The sequence below is a fragment of the Lepidochelys kempii genome, chromosome 10 (genome assembly GCF_965140265.1).
Source record: "Lepidochelys kempii isolate rLepKem1 chromosome 10, rLepKem1.hap2, whole genome shotgun sequence".
NCBI classification, from domain to species: Eukaryota; Metazoa; Chordata; order Testudines; family Cheloniidae; genus Lepidochelys; species Lepidochelys kempii.
In genome coordinates, this window is record NC_133265.1 from 28182412 (window position 1) to 28202809 (window position 20398).

At 37.7% G+C, this 20398-nt stretch overlaps 1 protein-coding gene across 21 annotated transcripts in view; it reads right to left on the reverse strand.

The window, feature by feature from the left end:
• Positions 1-20398, reverse strand: part of RBFOX1 (RNA binding fox-1 homolog 1) — a 2436731-nt gene that overhangs the window by 792970 nt on the left and 1623363 nt on the right. The gene's annotated exons all lie outside the window — the stretch shown is intronic.

The following is a 20398-nucleotide window of genomic DNA, read 5'->3' on the forward strand; positions in this document are numbered from 1 at the left end:
ACAGGAATTCTGTATTATAAGCGAGAATTAATCTCAGACCTTGTGTTCCACTTCAGTGTCTTAACCAAAGGAATCTTGCCAGTCTTTTTCATTTCCCTTTCTTGCCTTATTTTATTAGATTTTTCCCTGTAATAACTGCTTGTATTTGGATAGCAAATCAAACCCCTTAAAGCTTTTGAATTCAAAGAACGTTTATATTTTCATTTCTCTCTTATAATTCTGTGAAGTGCTCTCTGACTGGTACGTAAATAAATGTGCATGCCACACACCCAGTCCCACATTTGCCTATATTCTGAATCTCAATATCTGCAATTAGTCTACAATTACTACTGTTCACATACAGGTAGGATTTCTGTGTATTTATTTTACAAGTTTCTGTGCAAACACTGTGTGTAAGTGCACATACATATATAGTACCAATAATAAACATGGTGATTTCTGTTGGTCTCAAGTAATGTGCTCTACTATGTGTGTACAGTTTGTTTATCTTGATGACTCTAAGAGCCTCATTATGCTTTTGGAGACCAGATAAGTACTACTATGTTGACTAGAGAAAGCACTAGCAGAGTGAACCCCCCCCACCCCCCGATTTATTCCTACTTTGTTTTATATAGCAGCAAATTACCTCAGCACTAAGTAACGTTTACAAATGAGTAAAAGAAACCCCCTAAAACATACCTTTAAAAGAGCAGTAGAAAACAAAATCATTTTAAAACACAATTAAAAACAAATTCGCTTTGTGACAAAAACAGGTAATTCATTTTACTATTAGAAATGCAATAGAAGAAATCTCTACCATATTACTATTAATAAATATTTATGTATCTTCATCTAGAGATTGGAACTGGAAGAGGAAAGGAAACAGCAGAAAAATTATACATGGGACTGTTGCTAAATTCAGAAATCATGAACACATTAAGGGCTTGGTTCCTAAAGTAATTAATATGAGTCTTTAAATTTACAGGCAAATAGGCTAAGGACACTAGATATAAGCACTATGGCAATGCTTCTTTGCAAGACAGAAAACCCTATTAGTTAAATCCTGAATTATCATCTTTATTTCATAGCGCCCAAATTTATGCTAGATATCTAAATAATCTAAATAATCCAGGATAAAAAGGTACTATTCTGACTATAAAATTAACATTTAGGACTCAGAGCCTGCAGACAGTTCCTCAGGCATAAATTTTAAGTTATCCTTAATTACCTCAGTGGGACTACTGAGGTGTTTATAGGTAAGCATTTGAGTAAGTGTGTGCAGGATTGGGGCATAATTTCAGAGATGACAACAAAAATAGTGAACAAAATATGCTGTGGATGGAGAGGAAAGCCAAGCATACTGCAATAAAGATTATATGGTTACCCAGTTACAACGTATGTGTAGATTGGTGGAACATTCTTTATTATTTCATTTTACAAATGTGTATATATATATATATATATATATATATATATATATATATATATATATATATCTGTCTGTGTGGCGGGTGCACGCATTAATATTGCATACACAGAAACACATTAGGAGTGAGTGAACTATAAACTGTTGACTCGCTTCTTGAGTGTCTTAGCTCTTAAGAAGTGGGCTTTAAGGAGAGTGACATGGACTAGCAGACCAGTTCTAGGTGGACATCCCATGTACAGAATGTAGAGTGGGAAAAGGAACTTGTGACATTTGACAGAGAAATGAAATAAATCTAAGGTTTTTCTTTTTAAAGCATTTGGTAGCCAACCCAAGATAAGATAAGGAAATTTGATAAACAAAACTCCACCCACAATATCCCAAATGAACCCAGTGAAACAACCAAAAGGACAGAAGAGAAAGATGGACTAATGCATAGGCTGCACCTTTCCACTGCAGGAAAGGAGAAGTGACGAGTCCAATCCTACATCTAAGTGTAATATTTTATGCTTCTAATGCAAAATTTATTTATACTCTAATTAAAAGTATTACTGTTTTCAGGATCTATTAGTCACTCCTGTTATTTTTTTTTCGTATTTACTTTTCTTCAGGAACATATTTAATTTCTAAAACCCAACCAATATTCCTTTCCCAATATGTACTTTTAAATGTCTAACTCGGAATACTAAAACTATAGATGATGCCATATTAACAAGTCTTTCTTTTTACTTTTCCTAAGAATGTGAATCTCCTGACGCTGAGTCTCCTTTTCCATTTCCGATTGCCAAATTTTCTCCATCAAACAGTACACATAATCAGCAGTCAGTATAAATTTTTATAGCAATGCCTTTTGCCAGTATTATTTTTCTGTCAAGAGAAATTTGAATTTGGTCCAAGGAAGTGTAGGTACTTGATTTCCAGCAAACATGGAATAAACAAACAGCCAACCAATCTACCCCTACCCCCAAAATAGAGCAAATGCTGATATTCAACAAGGTTACTACTTGTGAATGACATGATAATCAGCTCCTTTTGCTCAGTAGTTCTAATACTTGCATTGATATGGAAGCTAAGATTAGTTTAAATACAATTTGATGCTTAAATTCTATTCAGCATCTAGCTCCTCCGCATTTCAAGCTCATAAAAGTAACTGAAATTGTGGAGAGACAAAGGCATCAATAGTAAGATGCACTTTGGCATAATCAACAATAACACTACAAAGCACACTGTAATGGAGAGTATATAAAAACTGGAATAAAGTTAAATCTAATTTTATGTTGGTGAATAGTAACATTAACAAGCTCTAATCCCCCACATATAACATAAACAGGGTGCATATATTTCTTCTAAAAGACAAAAGGATGCCACTAGCCACGATCATATGTATCTTTCAAATTACATATGCATAAAAGCAGAGCCTTGTTTGTGCCCTAATCAATATTTTTACATCATGGAAAGGATTCAGAAGGGTATAATAAAAATTCTACCACTTCATATCTGTATGATGCAAGAACTAATGTGATTAATTGTACTGAATGTGTGTTCACACGTATGTATGTAAATAAATGGTGCAAGTTACTGCCATTGCATGTCTGCTGTCCGTAATGCTTTCTGCGCTCACATCAATGATTGTCTTGGACTGCAGTTCTGCTAGGCATTACAAATATCCTTCATGTAACTGGGTGCTGTCTTTCTGTGTGCTAGTGTGAACAGGACAAAGAGGATACACTGATTTTTAAAGGGAATCAGAAGGTAGGTTTTTAAAAGGTAAATTAAGGCTCCCACAAAACTGTGACTAAATATATATCACATTGAGTATATATTATCACTCACACAGATTGTATACACACAGAGACCGTATACATTTTTGAAAGTTAACATATAAAACAAATATACATATAACTGCCTGCGTTATTCATGCACATATATCCTCATCTTCATTGTTACCCCACAGTAAGACATTCAAAATACATTATACTTAAGGATATCTGAGGAAAATGATTATTTTTAGTATTTCTTGTAGAAGGGGATATTTTTCTGATTTTAGGTGTTTATTTTTATACAGATTATAACTCGTTTTAGAAATAAAAACAATAGTTTTACTTTTTTCTCATATTTTATTACTACTTGTTATTGAACAGTTTTGAAAAAAAAAATGTAAGGTGCTTTTTTAAAAAAAAAAATCTTAGCTAAAAATCTCTCCTCAAAGGGATTTAATGAGGATTCACTTGTTTAAACCTAAACTGAAAACCTTAATTATTTCCCACAATTTAATCACACCACCACATACACAGAGCAATTACAGTCAGAGCTAATCATTTCACACCTTACAAGCAATTAGCTAATAGGAGAACCACAGTTTGGGAGTAGGAGCTAATGCAGAAGGCAGGTTAGATTTACAAAATAAACTCTTTTAAAAATCTTTGAGCCTTTAAAATCACATTGATCTGCTAGGAAAAACACTGATTGAAAACTTAACTTAAAAGGGTCATTTCTGTTATGTTAGCCATCTCATATGTGTTCCTTAACTTTATTTGACCCAAATGGGGAAAAATAGGATCCTGATGCTTAATGCAAAATAAGCAGATCTAAACACAAAATGTGATAGGCTCATTAGTTCAGTATTTGACAGATTGCTAAACGGTAACTCAGAATGAAGAGCTGAAAATATTCCATAATTAATTACCAAAACATGCACTGCCTGAACTGGAGCCTGGGAAAGAAGTGCTGACAGAACAAAATTTGCATTCCACTGCCTCTCCCGCCTTTCCCAATTTACAGGAGAATAGGAAATCATGAACAATTGATACACTCTGTTAGCTTCTATCATGGAGAGTGAGCTCACATGTAGCCTTAGGGGTATCTCATACAGTTTATCACTGAAAATAAAAGGTAATGTTCTTGGCAAAGAGCTGGGGGGATTAAATTGGGGAGGTTTGAAGCAGCCTTGAATTGTAGTCAATAAAAAAAGAACCAAACAGTAATTTTGTAATTTAAGTGTACTGGTTATGCCCAATGAGTCAGACACTTGTGAAATAAACCATGTAAATAGAAAAATGGCTTAACTCGTTCTCTCCGCAGTTTCAGTGTATTTCCTCCCCCTTCCTCCATTCTTGTGTTTGGCTTCTTTGTTTCAGTAAAATAATGTGGTTATTTTCTCCAGTTAATTCTCCTGAGACAACTCATCAGTAAAGGAGAAAGCTTTCCTTTCTGGGATAGCTCTTTTCTTAATTTGTTTTGTTTTGTGGACAAGAATGACAGAACCAGCAAAGTTTGCAATGCTAAATGTTTCAAGACTGCTCCAAGTACATTGAGTTGGTCACTCAGTGCTGAGTGCAGCCCCTGCTAGAAACCCAGGTTCAAGGAGACTCACTTTTTTGTCTATACACAACTCCCTGTCCTCCTGGCCTAGAGCTCTATTGTGCCAGTAAGGCAAAGCTCCTGAATCAAACACAGTGCCTGACAGAGCGACAGGGTGCACAGGCCAGCTCTGGCAGAGGGTATAGTGCCCACTCTCCTTTATATCTGACCAGCTTTGCAGAGGTGAAGTGTTGCCCCTTTGGTGCAACGAGTTCCAGCAGCAGCAGTGCACCTCTTGCATTGCAAGCACAGGAATGGCGATTGCTAATGGCAACCATACAGGTGCACATGGAGGAGAAATAGCATTTTTCCCCTCTCACTCCTCCGGAGCAATGCAGAATCTTGCCCAATAGCTCCAAATGGAGGGTAAAACCATGACTCTGACATACAGAATGTTCCAATGGGCCGTGCTGAGGCAACAAGCCACCTTCTGTTCTGCAATCCAACCAAGTGTCATATATGCAGTTGCTGATGGAAAGGAAGGAAGTGAGGAGGAAAGGGCAGCAAAACCATCAACTGAAAGTCCAAGCAGAGCAACCCAACTAGGCATGTATTCTAATTTCCTTCCTAAAGAAAATGTGAGCATAGTTACAGGCCATAATCAAGAAGCAAAAGCTGCTACACTCTCTAAGTACCTGAATGAATAATTTGCCAGCCACTATTTAACTAACATTTTTACAATTAAAATGGAAATAATTCAATTTCCCATAATGTTACTAAACAGGGTATAGATCAACTAATTCCTTAATTATAACTGTTTTATGATTTCTTCGATTACTAAAGCATGAAATGTATTCTAAGTAATTTTGAATCAGAGAAAAACTAAATTATTTTTTTCACAAATGAATCCTTATAATTACTTCACAGCTGTAAATTATTCAGATTATCATTTTACTGATTAAATAAGATTATATCCACATTCAGCCTTATTCTGAAAATTACAGAAATATTTATACTGCAAAACCACATTAATAGCCCTTGCTTCATCATTGGTTGGGTTGAAGAATTTGTTCTTATGCACTTCGTTTTTGGCAGTTTATTGGGAACAGCAACTTCTTTGGTGAACAACAAATTCTGACCTTTTTAAGAAAGAAAAACCCTATTTGAAGAGATACTAATCACTACTTTAAACACAAAATGCAATCAATATTACTTTAAAGGGTGAGAGTTTTCAAAATCTCAAGTTTTCTCATATTCCCAATTTTTATCATTGACTCCAATAGGAGCAGAAGTATGCCAACATCAAATGCTTGTGAAAACCCTACCCTAAATGCATTAGGGCTTGTCTACATGGCGCCTTAGCGCAGCAAGCCAGGGTGCAACTCTACAGTGCAGTAGCCTGCTGTGCACTAAGACACCATGTGAACCCTGCTACTGCACACTAAAAGATTCATAGTGCACTTGGACATTGGAAACAGCAGTACAGTACAATACAGTTTTGCATCTCACATTGCCTCTAAGCTGTTGAGGGTAAAATTTTCAAAGGCAGCTAAGTGATGTAAGAACCTAATTCCTATTTTCAAAATGACTTAACACTTAGAATCCTAAGTCCTGTTGATTTTCAAGGGGACTTAGGCTCCCAATGCCTAAATTACCTTTCAAAATGGGACGTGGATGCTTTGAAAATTATACTCCAAGTGTCCATGTCATAAAAAAACTGCTATTAATATAGGGTGACCCGACAGCAAGTGTGAAAAATCAGGACAGGAGGTGGGGGTAATAGGAGCCTATACAAGAAAAAGACCCAAAAATTGGGACTATAAAATCGGGACTATAAAATTCCTATAAAATCGGGATATCTGGTCACCCTATATTAATACTCAGTTTTGTTCATTTGTTATATTGTTGCTATTCTCAGCAGATAGCCTAGTGATTGAATAGGAATCAAAAATCAACTCCCTTCCTGTTTCTGAAGGTAGTCCCATTTAGGTCAGGATTGAATTATCTTGTCATGGCTGTGAGTGAAAACCTTGCACTGAACTTCATGTGCTCTACCTGTTATATGAATTAACAGGGTATTGTAAATTCCTGAGCTGGAAACTTGTCATTTTTCATAAGCACTTAAAAGAAGACCATCACCAAAAGTACAAGAGAAATCAGATTTTTTTTTTAAAAAAGTGAATAATTAACATTTTAAAGGAAATTGCCCATAGCCTGACATTTTGATGATGTAAAATAGAACTTTATCATGAGACTCATGACAAAACCATGAGAGCTGGCAACACTTAATTATTGCTTTCCTTAAAGCCCCAGCTCCTGGAGTCAAGTGGATATGTCATGATTTCAGCCTTCATTCTTAAAGAAAAAGTAAGTGTCTAGCCCTCGTGGCTGTGGAGAAAACTTCAAACTGTGACCCCAGTGCACCGTAAAGGCTCAAAAAGCAGAAGACAAATAGAAATAAAACCAAATCTGTTATTTTTACATAATCTCATAATTTTAAAGCCAGTCCCATGATTTCTGGTGAGCCTGACTCAGGATTTTTTTTAACATTTGGGGTTGGCAATACTGATTTAACGAACATTATTCTTAATTAATAGTGCTACCAGGTCCAGCGAGAATAGTTCATCTGTTTTCAGTATTGTTACTTGAGCAACAAACAAATTCTGGCATATAATGCTCTTCACTTTAAGAACAAAAAAACAGTCAGAATAACAAGTATCAAAATTTGGTGTTTGGCTAATGAAGTTTTCTGAATGCTATGTGATTGTGACCATCAATAATTAGCTCCCTTGTCATTAAGCTATGAGATAACATAAAATAAGGCCTTCTTTAAAATAAGCCTAAGATCTAATAACTGCTCCGCAAGGAGTTGGTGGGTCTGCTGTTTATAGCAGAATACTGGAACAAATAAAACCTTAATATCTATATACAGGGGGTCTGTTGTATGAAGTAGAGTGGAGCAATCTAAATGAAATTGTGCAACTGCCTTAGTTTAAAATAAACAAGGATTTTCTACTGAGAGCTCTGAACAGCTGCATGAGATTTTCCTTACGCCAAAAGGAATATTCATTGCTTTCAAGGAGCAACAAATTATGTTTATAGGTAGCACTAGGATGCTAGTCATCTAATACGTGGGTAGGTTAACTATTTACAATCCTACTTACTCATAATCATCCTCCAACAGAGTGGAGGAAAAGAATACTCCTCCAGATATTTCATTCAGTGGGATCAATATGAGTACCCTAGTTCAGTGCATGATAAAGACATTTTCCAAAAGACTCCGTTCTCAAAGACAAGAGGTTAAACTTCAGAATGAAAAATTATGTGGCTTCACTATGAGCCACCAATAGAGATTTACACAAATACATTCAAACATCAAAATCACAAATCAATTCAGTCAAATAATCTTAATGCCTAAGGCACATGTGTAGTGAGCCTGCATCAAGTTCATAGCTCCATTTCCTCAGACTCCACCTGCCATATTACTAGGAGAGCACAGCACATTGAGCAGAGGAGTCTGGCTCCACCCCCATCCCACACAGACTCAACCTTAAGGTTTACTCACTATTAATTTATCACCGTAAGGATATCAAGGTTTGGCTTTTGAGTGTTCGACAAGAGTCGAGACTGAGGAACGGTGGGACTGGAAGGCTGATATTGCTACTTATTGGGCTATAACCATCCTGTGGATTAAGACATTCCATTTACCATGCTCTTCATCCTATCCTTAGTCTCATTACCAGATGCTTGCTACATTGATGCATGAAATCCACATATCTGTCCATAATGGTTTTCATCTATCTATGTCATTTCAAATTTTATGTCCTCTTCCTCTGTGCTGATTAGCCCCTTGGCCCCTTCCAGTTTTGTATCCTCAGCAAATGTCATCACTTTCAAATAAGTCCCTTCTCCTCAAGGTCATTGATATGCAAACTGAACAAAATTTGTCCCTGATACCTGTTCTTGTAGCATTCCACTACTCTCTGATTCAACAATCAAGATATAGAGTGTGGGAAAGAAGAAAGGATATTACATGCCACCGCGTAGACACATAATTCAGATAAAATAAGGGAAAAAAGGCAATATGAAAGAGAAATGAAGGACTGTAATACCCGATTACTATATCATGCAAGAGAAAGAAGTGTGACATATGTGAGAGAGAAGTAGCACAATATGAGAGGCATCAATATGATGTGGAAATTTTTGAGACCTTTGGTCTCATGAATCATGCATAAAAGAACTAGTTGAGACTCTATGGACTGACAACTACCAAATAACATTTCATGAATGGTAATGTTATCAGAGACCCAGGAAAGTAAGGTTGACCTCATTATGTAGTTTTCTAACACAATTAGCTTGCTTATTTTTGGAAGAAAAGATTGCCAGTTTTTTTCCGGTCAATCATCCTACAGAGCACTTGAAACATACCGACACCAAAGCTTACGTTACCGTTCTGACAAAATGTTTCCAAGCATAATTTCGAAGCTTCATCAGATAAAATCTAAAGCAAATATGTTTTGGGGAATAACAAAGCTGTTTACTTTGACAGCTTTAATGTCAGTTTTCTTCAGTGCTGTTAACGCTGATAGGACGCATCCTCTCTTCGTCTCATCCACTTCCCTACTGTTTTTTTTTTTTACCCTCAATAATCATGACCTGTCCTAAATTTAGCTCCAATCCTGCAATAAGATCTATTCACACAGACTGAGAAGGAGAGTGAGGGCAGCTTCTGAGACTTAGCAGCAGGGGGGGCGGAGGATGGGTGTGAGGGAGCCAGTATCAGGCCAGGAGGGAAGATCCCCAGGGTTTCTGCTTGCTCCCAGGACCATTCCAATCCCTGCTCCTCAGCCAATTTTCGGGTGCCACCGCAGCTGCTCCAGCCCTATGGGTGCCTCTTTTAACTCCACACACTCTGGGCATATGAGATTTTATGCAGGGGCACAGCCTCCACAATATTTCCCTTGCAGGGATGCTAGCTCCCCCTGCCCCCACCACTCCTGCATACAGACCAAGGCTTAATACACTAACACCATAGCAAAGTAACTCAGACTTTTTGTATTCATTTTCATATCTATAAAATGTCAGCGTCCAGCAAGCTTAATATGATTCTCAGCTAGATGCATTACGTAAGTTCTGTCTGGTCTCTAGTGCAACAGACGCTCTACTCAGGATTGCTTGATCCCAGCCTTATTAATAATATAGTAGCACATAGGAGGCCTAGTCATGGACCAGGACTCTCTTTATGCCACACCATTCAGGCATGAGTGCATTTTGGTGGTATCAACAGAAGCATTATTTTAACCAGGTCCTTCTCCCTTCCTCCCCTGCCAACAGCTCCTTCTGCCAAGGGGTTGGAAAATGAGCTTTGCCACTTCTGAGTAATTCAGGGGACCAAAAAATAGGAGCAGGAGCTTAGAACAGAAGCTGTTATGATAGCTTAGATATAGTAGTTCTTGCTGTTTCCCTATTCTAATTCAAATTTTGCTCACAGTCTGCCCCAAAACAATGTAATTTGTTCTGACTGAATTTAGGCAGATGCTAAGAGTACCTCATTACACCAAGACCAAGTTTAATTTCCCTCACCCTGCCTTTAAAAAAACATTAAAAAAAACAAACAATCCAATAAACATAGACATATTTTTAAACAGACCTATCTCTGCATTAATATCTCAGCACACTATTAATATCAGGTCCTAAAATATCAAAATATACAAAACATCGATTACCATAAGCCCAAAACATAATTAACAAGTAGGGTAAAGAATTGTATAAATTGACTACACCATAAAATCCTTCATTCAAATAGTTTTTCCTTTTTCAATGGTGACTTAAGTAGAAAAAGTACAGAACTTGATGGAGAAATTGATCTAGCATAATACATCTTCATTTTTAAAATATACATACACAGTCAAACAGCAGCCATCAACTTGATTCCAGTGTTAGCCATGTATTTCAAACTGATTCAATTCATTTGAGAGAAATGCATATTACTTCCCTACTTCTATAAACAAACATGTAAAATTATTCTGTCTATAATCATTTGACACATTCTACTTTTTCAACCTTGCTGAATAGGCTCTGTTGGGAGTTTTGTACTGATATATATATCATATATATATATATATATTATATTATATTTTTTTAATTGTACTTGAATATAAAACCATCACACTAAATGGAGCTGAGGAAGTTCAGAATTACTCATCTAATAAACATGGCAAAACAAGAAATATAAAGCAATGAGTTTGTAGTAATAATAATTGGAATGCCTAACCTCAGGCAATGTAATTCACACCACATTGGCCAGGCACTGGAGAACATAGGGAATACCTACCTTCACTCAACATTAATCCATTATTTGGAATTCTGGATCTTTTTCATACTTTTAAATTGTGCTTTTTAATCTGCATTAATGTTGGTTTTGTTCTCTGATTCCTAGTAGTGTTTTTAAGCATATAAAAAAATAGAAAAAGTACTTGTTTGACTTGTAAACATACAGTTACAGCATCCACAGCAGACCAGAGATCAATCTTCTGACTATATGGAAGAATCAACAGAAGCACATTGGGGGGCAAAATCCTCCCTCCCCCCAACATACACACACACACACACACACAGGTATAGCGCACTGCATACCAGCTGTCTGTCTAGCCAGTGGCTTATCTCCACTCGTATAGAATTGGTGCAATATATAAACTGAAATCTTAAAGAGTAGAACAGGAATGTACAGTGGTATTATATATATATATATTAGGTTTCTAAGTTTCTGCCAGAGACTGCATATATCACCTCTTAGACCTGAGTGATGCTTCTATGGCTAAATTCTAAAATTAAAAACAAACATACAAGGTTCAAATGTAGTAGTTATGAGTGTATGCCACAAAATATCATCTGAAATGAAATGCAATTAGTCTTTCTGATGATGGAAAAGATCACTGTGTGAATACTAAAAGATGGATCATTTTATAATATTCCACTCGACAGCAGCTTGTTTGTAAAAAGAAAAGAAAGCCGTAAAACGCATGGACAATAGCTAATTGAAATATTTAGAGACCCAGCAAAGCCAAAGCCAATACTGTACCAATACCACAAGATTTCTCATTTCAGTATGCTCAGAAAGTCGCCTTGTCTGTCTGATTAAAATTTCAATTGCCCTTTCTGTCTATATTACCAGGAAGCTATTGGCGCCCAGAGCTGTCCAGTAGACAACAGCAGCATGCTACATTTCAGGGTGTTTATGGAGTCTGTCAATGTCTCAGTAGCAAAGTGTTTGAGAAGTGCATCTACAGCCAATCCACAGTGACTGAGTCAATGGGGTTAATGGTGGCAATGAATAGAATCACTTTGTGCAGAGAGAGATGTCTTTAAAACACTTGAGTTAGTCTTTGATCTGTGATGCCCTTCTTCTAAAAAGAGGGTCTACTTGTCAGTCTCAGCAGCATGGGTAGGAAGTGAATGGACATGGGGAATGAGCTATTCTCTCACCATTAAAATTGATCATTCCAAGTCAAGGTTTAGTCACACTGGCACAGTAGTATGGGGAAACTATCTGTTATGTGGCTAAAGACCCTTACCCCAAAGCTAAAGATCCCTAAAGTTTGGCACCTCAAATCATCACTTAAAATCAGTAGCCTGGTTTTCAGAGGTGTTGAGTATATGGAACTCAAAATGCAGTCAGAGAGATTTGTGGTTGCTCAGCATCTGTGAAAATCAGACTACTTCCATAGGTGATTAAAGATGGATTTTGGCGCAAAACTTTGGGTGCCCATGTGTGAGAATGGCCTCAGTCTCAAGGATTGTAAGGGTCACACTATCTTCAGGTTTCAGAGTAGCAGCCATGTTAGTCTGTATTCGCAAAAAGAAAAGGAGTACTTGTGGCACCTTAGAGACTAAAAAATTTATTTGAGCATAAGCTTTCGTGGGCTAAAACCCACTTCATCGGATGCATGGAGTGAAAAATACAGTAGATAGATAGATAGATAGATAGATAGATAGATAGATAGATATTGTGACAAAGTTCCTCCTCTGCCTTGGTGAGTCCTGCGCTTATTGGTGGATTTTCTTGCCTCAGAGGTTCATGACAACCCTCAGTTTGGCCACATTCGTGACTCAAATCTGTCATTCACTCAGTTAGCCTCATTACTGGCCAGCATGGGGAAAGGAAGAAGAACAATCCCCACAGTCTCTGCTGATTCACCTAGTGGATTGGGGAACAGGCCAGAGACCTTCCCCTCTGGTGGAACCCACAGTCCAACTCAACTCCTCCGGTATCAAGTTTGGGGGATGGAGGGATGGGGGGAACCCAGGCCCGCCCTCTACTCCGGGTTCCATCCCAGGGCCCTGTGAATTGCAGCTGTCTACAGTGGCTCCTGTAACAGCTGAGTGACAGCTAAAAATCCCTGGGCTACTTCCCCTTGGCCTCCTCCCAACACCTTCTTTGTCCTCACCACCGGACCTTCCTCCTGATGTCTGTTAATGTTTGTACTCCTCAGTCCTCCAGCAGCAGGTCTTCTCATTCCCAGCTCCTTACGCACCCCTCACCAACTGGAGTGAGAGCCTTTTTAAACCCAGATGCCCTGATTAGCCTGCCTTAATTGATTCTAGCAGCTTCTTGATTGGCTGCAGGTGTTGTAATCAGCCTGTCTGCCTTAATTGTTTCCAGAAAGTTCCTGATTGTTCTGGAACATTCCCTGTTACCTTACCCAGAGAAAAGAGACCTAATTAACCAGGGGCTAATGTATCTGCCTTCTATCACTCTCCTGTAGCCATCTGGCCCGACCCTGTCACAATATATATATGAAAAGATGGGGCTTGCCTTACCAACTCTAACGAGACAAATCAATTAAAGAGGGTGATTATCAGGAGGAGGAAAAAGTCAGCGGCACTGCTATGGGTACCCGCATGGCCCCACAGTATGCCAACATTTTTACGGCTGACTTAGAACAATGCTTCCTCAGCTCTTATCCCCTAACGCCCCTACTCTGCTTGTGCTACATTGATGACATCTTCATCATCTGGACCCATGGAAAAGAAGCCCTTGAGGAATTCCACCATGATTTCAACAATTTCCATCCCACCATCACCCTCAGCCTGGACCAGTCCACACAAGAGATCCACTTCCTGGACACTAGAGTGCAAATAAGCGATGGCCAAACACACCACCCTATACCAGAAACCTACCAACCGCTATACTTACCTACATGCCTCCAGCTTTCATCCAGACCACATCACACGATCCATTGTCTATAGCCAAGCTCTAAAATACAACCACATTCGCTCCAATCCCTCAGAGGCAAACACCTACAGGATCTCTATCAAGCATTCTTAAAACTACAATACCTGCCTGCTGAAGTGAAGAAACAGACTGACAGAGCCAGAAGAGTACCCATAAATCAGCTACTACAGGATAGGCCCAACAAAGAAAGTAACAGAACGCCACTAGCCACCTTCAGCCCCCAACTAAAACCTCTCCAGTGCATCATCAAGGATCTACAACCTATCCTGAAGAACGACCCATCACTCTCACAGACCTTGGGAGATAGGCCAGTCCTCGCTTACAGACAGCTCCCCAACCTGAATCAAATACTCACCAGCAACCACACAACAGAACCACTACCCCAGGAACCTATCCTTGCAACAAAGCCCTTTGCTAACTCTGTCCACTATCTATTCAAGGGACACCATCATAGGACCTAATCACATCAGCCACACCATCAGGGGCTCATTCACCTGCACGTCTATCAATGTGATATATGCTATCATGTGCCAGCAATGCCCCTCTGCCACGTACATTGGCCAAACTGGACAGTCTCTATGCAAAAGAATAAATGGACAGAAATCAGACGTCAAGAATTATAACATTCAAAAACCAGTCGAAGAACACTTCAACCTCCCTGGACACTCAATTACAGACCTAAACGTGGCAATTCTTCAACAAAAAAAACTTCACAAACAGACTCCAAAAAGAGACTGCTGAATTGGAATTAATTTGCAAACTGGACACCATCAAATTAGGCCTGAATAAAGACTGGGAATGGATGGGTCATTACACAAACTAAAAACTATTTCCCCATGCTAATTTTTCCCCCTACTGTTACTCACACCTTCTTGTCAACTGTTTGAAATGGGCCACCCTGATTAGCACTACAAAAGTGATTTTTCCTCCTGCTGATAATAGCCCACTTTTGTCTCGTTAGAGTTGGTAAGGCAACCCCCATCTTTTCATGTTCTCTGTATATATACCTACCTACTGTATTTTCCTCTCCATGCATCTGATGAAATGAGTTTTAGCCCATGAAAGCTTATGCCCAAATAAATTTGTCAGTCTCTAAGATGCCATAAGTACTTCTCGTTCTTTTTACTATCTTCAGGAGAAATTAGTTACTGTTGCTAATAACTGGATCCCATGCACAAAGAGAAAGAGAAAACCATACGAAAAGCAGATCTATAATCTTCAGTTTAAGTGAGGGTAGATCACTTAAGACCATAGTGAAAGAGAATTCAAAGGTGCCTAAGTTTCTGTAGCCAACCTTCCTCTGTAATGTTTGCAATGTTTCTGTTTGGAACATTTTTGTTTTGTTTTGTTTTTAAATTCTCTTTCTATAGACAGATGCTGACCGGAGTATATGAAAACCTTTCTGCTCCAGCTGATCATTTACTTACACCAAGCGTCTAAATAGCTTAATTTAGCTACAGTGTTGTTCTTAGCCGCAAGTTGACTTAACCTTGGATCCAATATATTTTATTTTACTAAGAGACAGCAATCCACAGAAAGTGGGAATTTTATGTATTACTAAGCACAGGCAAGATATACATTATATCCATAATCAACTGATATATTCTGGCTCTTAATAATCAAATGATCTTAGAACGCCATCAAATGAATTTCACCCAGATCTGAGTATTAGTTCACTCCCTTCTTCACAATAATACTCTGGGATGAAGACAATAGTCAATAAGTGCAATTTCCAGGCACAATAAAACTGTGCAGGAGACAGGGCTTTCTTGGTGGCCAATCTGAGGCTGTGGAACAAACTCCCATGAGAACTAAGGACCATTAGAGACCTCACTGGGGCACCCAGATTGGACACACATTCACATGCTGTATGTGATAGAGTGAACTAAAGTTCTTCAAATGTGTAAATTTGTTATTTGTAACCAGTAGAACTGTTCAATTGAACTTCACTCTTATACTTATTTAAAGCAAGAGAAATAAGGTTTAACCAAGAGGAAATGTCATCCAAGGCAAGGATGATGGACACAGTCTGGAAAGAACAAGAAAAATATATGAACATGGAAGAGAGAAAAATAATTGCCCTCTTAAATATTTTCGTCAACAGAATTAAAAAACACCACAAAAGTTTTTGATGTTATTGCTTGTTTTCTGCTTTTCAACAGCAGTGAAACATAAATAGGAATAGAAGAGGTATCTACTAGCACAATTACTGAAACTGATTACCTTTTTAAATCTTTTGACTGCTACAGATGCAGTGTAAGATTGCTGATTGAGGAAAAAAGGCTAGATCATCCCTATGTTATACTTGCTTACTCTGACAAAAATCTAGGCACAGGGATCAGAAAGCATAAAGTCCACAAAAGAGGAAATCTTAGGAAGGCATTGTGACCACAACCTTCCCATTCTTGGATGGGGAACTAGTGTGGCCCAACACATGGAAGGGAAAATAGTTAGGGTATGCATTGATTCTGCATGTCCCCTTAGGAGCCCCCACTAATGCAGCCCTGATGAAATCCCTAAACAAAGTAGCAGCAACAAAGGCACCTTTCATATGGAATCTTCTCTTGGCCACCATGAGATTATTGGGGATAAAAAGGTTTCTCTCTCTCTGCATCAGCTCTGGAAAATATGCCTTACTACTTATACCCATGAACCTGATTCTGATAAAATACTAGGCAACAAGAATAAGTATGGTTCAACACTCTCCCATTGAAATAAATGGGGGATATTTGTGGGTTAAGATATTTCTTAATATGAATGAGGATATCAGAATCAGGACCCATGTAATTCCTTATTTTTAATCCACTGTGTGCATCAATCAACCTGTGTAATATGATGCCGCATCTCAAACTCTCAGTGGCAAAAATGGACAATTTAATAATTATGCTGAGGACAAGAGAAGTTAAATAAATCAAAAATGTTTACTTAGCTTTATACAATGATTTATGCAAATATGAAACCTCAGGAACTGCTGACTTTATGAAAACCTCAAGGGTCTCCTTTTAAATTTTGTGATTGATGAACAGTTTTGCATATTGATCAGAGGAAATATACAATAATATTGTGATAAATAATAGATGTTTCCTTTGTAATGGTTTCTGAGAAATCAAAATGCAAGTGAAAGACTGGTCCATTAGGTGATCTTAGACAATTCATTCAAGAAAAGAATATTGATGAACAACAAATTCAGACATAAGACTCACTGAGTCTATTTCATAACTAGTAATTATTACAGTCCCTGTTTCTGTGATTTTGATACTATTCTTCCATGCATCAAACTCTCCCATCATTTGGATATGTGCTGAAAGAGACATGGTCAACCACATTTTTAATAGGTGCACAATTTGGGTGCTTTTTAAAAGAACTTTGTAGTCATCCGTGTGAAATTCAAAAATAAACTGGGTAATTTAATAATTGAATATACAGATTTATGTGCCCTAGGCTGAACATATCCCCCCAAATGGCTTCTCTATTATTCCATGTTTTGGAAAAAATGTATTAACTTTTCTTCTTTTTTACATGAACACAAACCAAAATGTGTGTCACTCATTGATTTTAGGTCCAGAAGAGACCACATAACCATCTAATTTAATCTGCTGCACAATATGTGTCCCAGAATTTCACCTGGTAATTTCTGCGATGCAAGGAGCTTTTCTTTCCTACTAAATAAGTGAACATTATCGAGTCCAACAACATGTGGTTGAACTAGAGCATCTCTCTGCTTCATTTACTTCATTTGTGTGTAAGCACCATTGATGATCTCAACACAGCTCTCAGAGCAGGATTTTATTTCCTCTGACAGTAAGCTGACTTCGGAGAAGTGGAACAAAAATATTATAGGAATTATTTGTTGTTATTTTCAGTTTCTCAGTGTTGGGATATCAGGTAGGTAGAGCAGCAGATAAAAATGTAGAACCTGGAGAATTTTTTTTATATTACAGAAATAGTAGGCGGATCAAATAAGGGCCCTCAACCATGGTACCCATCAGTGTTCCTTTTCTTTCCGTATCAACCTATTGTATTTTTTTCTGTCCCAAGTCCAAGACTTGCTGAATTTTCATATTCTGGTAGTCTCTCTCTACATTTCACAGTAATGGGCCCTTTTTCAGTTTTCACACACCCCTCCTTGGTTTCTACAGTGGATTTTTCTGCTCACAGGAGAGCACATTTCACAAGCCATGCCAGTATTTGAACTGAAGGAAATGCACAGTGATGGACCTACTTTAAGGCTGATTGTACATATGGTCAATAAGAAAACGCTGAATTTTTATTTTCCTTTGTATAAGGTTTACAATTATATCCACAAAACTCATTTTCTCTTCATGTTTATTGATAAACATGCAGGCAATTTTAATAGCTTATTATAGAAAATAAAAATGTAAATGCTAAGGGAAAGTAGCATAGAAGTAGTAGGAAATCCCCAGTGAATTAGACGTGTAATTTTCTTATTTTAATAAGATGCTATATTCATTTCATTATGCAGAGCAGAAGTAATAATTTCGGATAATTTCTAAACTTTTTCCTTGGGCCCTTCCAAACGAGTGTTACCATTCACCGAAAATGGCAGCTGTATGAGCAGTCTAACATGAAACCCCGAACAGAAGAGGACAAGAGAGACCCATCATTTTGATCTAGTCCTAAAAGAATCCAGATAACTCCAAAACAGCTTCTATGATTCAGGTTTCAACACTTCACTACAGTTCAATGCCATTTTAAGCTAAACTTAATCTGAGTCTAAAAAAAGTCTTAGAGGGTGGGTTCTCAAGGAGGCCAGAGCTGGTACAATGTGACTAGAATCTTGCAAACTTCTGGAAACCTGCAAAGTTTGGGGACTAGACCCTTATAGCCTACTCCATGGGGAGAGAGAGGAATCTTCTTTCCCCTCATGGGACAATAGGGGAAGACCTGCACCAAGAGTATACTCATGGAGATTCCCCTCACCCAAGCCTCCCCTTCCATAGGAAGGCATTTTCCTGGCAATCTAGTGTGCAAGCACAGCAAGAAACAACCAGACCCGGTGGGGATGCATTTGCTATTACCCCGCACCTTGTGTAGTGATTCATATCAGTACATTGTGAATACAAAGTATTGAGATTTGGCAGCATTTCATACCTATGTTGTGTTCATTAGCACGGGTGTGACTCAATATACAAGGTGGAAGGCAACAAGTGAATCAAGTTTTGGAAAGATTATTTGCATTGTATTTTGTGATTTCTCTCACATATGTGAGCGCGCATACACACGCACACAGAGTCACAATATTGGGTAACTTCGGACATGGCACCGAACAAAGCACCGTCAATTAAGTACCATCATTTGTATGAGTTAAATTCTGTTTTCACACAACCAGCTGCCTATAGTCTGTTTGGGAATACCTCATTCTGTGTTGTAGGTGAATTTATTTTTCTGGCCAAATGACTAATTTTCCAACCATGCTGAGCTCTTTGTTCATATCCAGTCATTTAATGAAAGCAGACTCTCAAATGAAGCAGCAGAATACAGAAGAGAGAAGCTACAATCAATTGCTAATAAGAAAGGCTTTCACACACTACATGCCTATACTCTCACAAAGTTTCAAGATCTACAACCTTTGTAGCAAAGTTTTAAACTTCTTTCAGAACCTAGGCCACAATAGTAAAAAAATAATGAAAGTGGCCATAAAAAATCATTCTTCAAATTATCTGCTTAGAATGACAAAAACCATACATGAATTTCTACCACTTACAATATCCTTTTCTATTAAAATAATACTAGCTTTATTCCTACAAAGAAAAATGTTAGTAGTGAAATGAGTACATATGTTGTATCACACCTGTCAGTGCAATCTGTGCAATACTGATTCTTTTCAATGCCGAGTGGTTCAGAGGAATAGGCAGTTTCCTGAGGAAGGAAAGTGTCATCTCAATATTTAGACTGTGCAAAATATTCAGAATGATGTTTTAAAATGTTTTAATTTAGAGAATTTCACTTTCCTTTTCAATGGAGAAAAAATAATCTCTCTCTAAGTTTTAAGAACAGAACAACCTTGAGTGCTATTTTCATGTCAAATTCTAACTGAAAAGAAAAGAAAAAAAATCCTGGCTATCACCCAAACAAAATCATGATTTTTAAGACACAACTTCACTAAAACAAATTAGCTAAGTTCACACACTCTAGTTAATATAAAGTTTTAAAAGGAATTCTGTTAGAACCATTGTGAGAAGATGTGTATGCAGATACAGAAATCCACCACTACTTTGGGCTTATGATTTTGATGCATTGGCTTCAACAGACAAATAGGGTCTTTAACGCCAGAATTAAATTGGTCACTTACAAAAATAAACTGGAATACTTAAAAATATACTCTTTAATTATGAGTTGTTAAAACAATGCATATTCAGATTGCTATTGTTTTTGATATATCTGTTGACATACGTGTGTGTGTGTTCGTGTATTTCATTTTTTAACTCTAAAATGTA